Source organism: Limulus polyphemus, unplaced genomic scaffold (assembly GCF_000517525.1).
Source record: "Limulus polyphemus unplaced genomic scaffold, Limulus_polyphemus-2.1.2 Scaffold36, whole genome shotgun sequence".
Lineage (NCBI taxonomy): Eukaryota > Metazoa > Arthropoda > Merostomata > Xiphosura > Limulidae > Limulus > Limulus polyphemus.
The window spans coordinates 174,563-179,100 of record NW_013665646.1 but is presented as its reverse complement, the minus strand read 5'-3'; the positions used below and the strand labels follow the sequence as shown (position 1 = coordinate 179,100).

General features: G+C 36.7%; 1 protein-coding gene across 1 annotated transcript in view; it reads right to left on the bottom strand.

Moving 5' to 3' along the window:
- Positions 1 to 4,538, bottom strand: part of LOC106460821 (synaptotagmin-7-like) — a 48,029-nt gene that overhangs the window by 34,528 nt on the left and 8,963 nt on the right. The window lies entirely within an intron of this gene.

Here is a 4,538-nt window from a genome sequence, read left to right as displayed (position 1 = left end):
TTCAATAAGCAATCCTGAAAAATATTTGGGGGTGCTTAACTTTTTTCCAGGTGTATATATATAATATTATCGTTGTTTATGTCTAAAGGATCCGGACTAAACGTAGATACACCCAGTGAGAGCGGTTTTATAACGTATGGTTCCGACTTTTACTGTTAGAACTTCTTAAATTCTGTATACTAGCGCATTTTTCAAGTTCCAGAAGGCCGGTCATGCAGAGGAATTAGGTTTCACTTCCCGAGCGAGGACGCAAAGTGACAGCTAATGTAGTAAAAGCCTATGCTTGTGTGACCGTTTATAACTGGCGAACCTCTGAACAGATTGTCATCAAACATGACGTGTACCCTTAGAGCTTCATGGGGAATAGCAGAAAGGGTCGGCGTTCGAATCTAACTTTACTATGTTATCCTGTGGAGGCCCCCATGTCTTCCCCAGACGTTGAACGGGTACGTCATCTAGTTTGACATAAAGCATGGCGGGTCTCTTTCGCTCGCGGTGATCTTTCTATCAATGTTCCATTTATCTGATGAAACTTACAGTATAATTACAATGTTTGAAATGTTTTTCAAGTTGCTTATAATCCTCAAATATCGCTAATCTTGTTACCAAATGAATGCTAAGATTCAGTAACTTCCACAAACAGTTTGGACATATAATTAAGTTCTTTCCATAAGTAAAGTTTATTACAACATACGATACTCTATCGTTCAATGATAAAAGATATGACATAGTGAAATAGTTGATTTACAATCGATCGTAAATTTCCAATAGAGGCTGTTTAATTTTGACTTCAACGCACGAGAAAGACAGAGGGGCCCCCAGGGATGACATGCAAGAGAGTCAAATCTGAACATCAACCCCTTTAAGTCACTCCCCTGGGGGCCGTGTCAAATTTGATTAAAATTGGTCCAGTAATTCCCAAGAACACATTAACCATTTGTAAGAATGTGGAACTTAAATCTGATCTATTAAGAGTAAAACTGTCCAGTTGCGTTTCTGCCAATTCTGGTGATCTCGACAAAGTCCAAACGAACTGAGCGGTCAACTACAGGGCTGAAAAAGGTGTTTGTAACCACAATCGTAAAGTTTGTTTTTTTACCGTACGGTCACTTATGAATATTCATTGGATATTAGCGAATTAAAACAGAATTGAAAATCATTTATAAGCAATGTATCTTGAGCAACGTGAGTTAGTATTTTTGATTATAAATGGTGTCACACATTTTAATGGGTATGTTTGTTTGTTTTTGAATTTCGCGCAAAGCTACACGAGGGCTATCTGCGCTAGCCGTCCCTAATTTATCAGTGTAAGACAAGAGGGACGGCAGCTAGTCATCACCACCCACCGCCAACTCTTGGGCTACTCTTTTACCAACGAATAGTGGGATTGACCGTCACATTATAACGCCCCCACGGCTGAAAGGGCGAGCATGTTTGGTGGGATGGGGATGCGAACCCGCAGATTGCGAGTCGAGCGTCCTAACCACCTGGCCATGCCGGGCCTCATTTTAATGGGTAGAGAACCAATGATAATTCACAAAGCAAACAAATAGCTTTTACGTGCCTTCTAAGTAAAGTTATATTCTTTTCTTTCTTTGACCTCAGTTTCACTAACAGCGACGGTTAAATGTCTAATGCATATTATATATTTACGTTCTTGAATTTCATTTCTTCATTATATAATAATATATTATTATTCTGACAGTTATTTTGCATTTTTAGCCGTGTATATTGATATAGAACTAACCTAAATCTCCCAAAGATGGCTGAACTTCGTGATATATTGGGATTATGGCCGAAAATATTGATAACCGCAAAGATGCCCAACTAATAGATCAATACATAGTAATATTTTTTGTTTTACGACTTTATTTCTAGTAAGAACGGTATATTAAGTTAGCTATATTATATACTGAGATAGTTTTTAGTTCTGATCTGTGTAGATGGCTTGCTTTAATCAGATAATCTAATTGATAATTTAATCACTTCGTGATGTTCATTTTCTTTACACCTCTAGTTGCTGTTCCCAAGTCTACGTCCTCCGGTGGGACAGTGGAAAGTTTACGGATTTACAATGCTAAAATCAGGGGTTAGATTCTCCTCGGTGGACACAGCAGATAGCCTGATGTGGCTTTGCTATGAAACACACACACACACATACACACAATGAAGTCCATACTGAATCTAAGCGCAGTGAATTTACAATTCCTAACGGCTATATATGTGTAGACAATAGTTATTAGGTGGCGTAATTGGTTTACACGATCTTACCTAGACTATCTGTTTGTTTGTTTTTAAGCAAATCCATAGTGGGCTGTCTGTTGTGTTCACCGCGGTGAATCAAACCCCGCATTATAGCGCTGTAAGTCCGTAGACTTCTGTTGTCCTACAGGTGGATTTCCTAGACTGTCTAGTGCACAGATAGACCAGTTGTTTAATAGCGTATTTACAATCCCCCCCCCCCCCAAAGAACTGAATCAAAGTGCCACTTGTACCTGTGTTTTTCCATTTTCCAACATCTCAACAACTCCAATGGTCTATATTTTACTCCTTAAACCCCTTGCTAGTTTCTAACATATAACACTGTCAGGTAATTATACAGGAACAATAGCAGAAAAGAAATTTATCAAATGGCTGATCGAATCGGAAGTCTATATGAGAATACCGTTTTTCCTGGACGGTTTGCACGTAAAAAATGTTGTGAAGTCTCACAACACGACACATGCACTGTGCAGATCTATATAAACAAACGTCTGTATACGTGTGTATGTATCTGTTCCTTACATTTCTCGATCAGTCAGCAACAAGCTACACACAGTGATACAGGGTGACAAGAGGAAGGTCATGGTAGGTTGGACCCCTCCATATAATTTCGAAAAACTACAAAATCAGCACAACTTGTCACAGTGATACAGGATGACATGAGGAAGGTCATGGTAGGTTGGACCCCTCCATATAATTTCGAAAACTACAAATCAGCACAACTTGTCACAGTGATACAGGATTGACATGAAGAAGGTCATGAGGGGGATTGGACCCCCCATCTAATTTCGAAAAAACTACCAAATCAGCACAACTTGTCACAGTGATACAGGATGACATGAAGAAGGTCATGAGGGGGATTAGGCCCCCCATCTAATTTCGAAAACTACCAAATCATCACAACTTGTCACAGTGATACAGGATGACATGAGGAGGTTGGACCCTCCCATCTAATTTCGGAAAACTACCAATGTTGTATATCCCTCAGCATTAGAATGAACTATGTAGCCACTATTATTAGAGTTCTTGAAAACAATATGTTTTTTCTTTTCTGTATTGGTACCTTTATGCATTTTATTGCACTTTTAATATTTATTATGTTAAGAACAAAAAAATAGAAGCACAATTTCCTATCCTTTGTTTCAAACGGGTTTTTATTTCACAGATATTCCATCTAGTGATTAATAAAAATGTCGATATTTCTAATTGCATTCAGGTGTATCAATTTTTTTTTTGGGGGGGGGGTTCATATATAACTTTATGCTACTGACAATATTATCACAAAAACTAAAGTGAGCGTGTGATTTTGATAATTTTGTATACAATATTTGTTTATCTTCGAATCCAAGCGCACACACAAAAAGTTTTGTGGTTTTATAAGCACTTTAAAAACATTTATAAAAGTCATATTGTAGCTAAAGTGATTTGATATTTTAGATTGTTGTAAATGAATTATAGTTTTAATCACTCAGCAGTTTCTTCCTGTTTCAAAAGGAAAAAAAAAAGATATTTACTTGTGGATTATGTTGTCAATGTTATTCATATTCACTTAGATTATCTGAATAAACCATCCTCACAAATTTAGACCTTGTTGCAGTTTCTACATACATAAACTATAAATATGGAGAATGTCTTTGGTTATAATAAGTCACGTGCCTATTTGAAATATATAATGGCAGAATACTAATGAGTTTGTTAACCGCCTGATAACTTAGTCAGTTCACTTTACTTGCAAACGTCTCTACCCTGGAGGCTAAGTATTGACATAATAATGGCTCTCACGAGTGTTATGTCGTTAGGTTAATGACTGCGTGTCATCTACTAACCTATACATTCTTATTAATATTAGACTAGTGTTCTACCGGAAAAGCAATGACAGAGTTATAGTCTGAATCTCTTTGGCTGCTGTAACCCCCTGATAAATGAGGAAAATTGAAACGTTAAGCTGTAAGCAAAAACAAACGCTTTATTCGTCTGAAGCTTAAAATCGAAACGTTCGTCTGCAAACAAAGAGCAAGAATTTGTTTTTAATGTGAAAAAATATATGATTTATTTATAACAAAATCCTGCATAACAAAATACGTAAAAAGAAAATTAGAAAGACCTAATTTGCGCCTCTTCAGCAGTTGTAACCATTGATAACTAGATAAATCCGAAACGTCGAGCAACAGCACAATATTAAATTAAAACCTATTATGGTTCACAGTAATATTATGTATTCTTCTTTTATGTATTTTATAAAACACAGGGTTATCTAGATTTATGTTTGTTTGTTT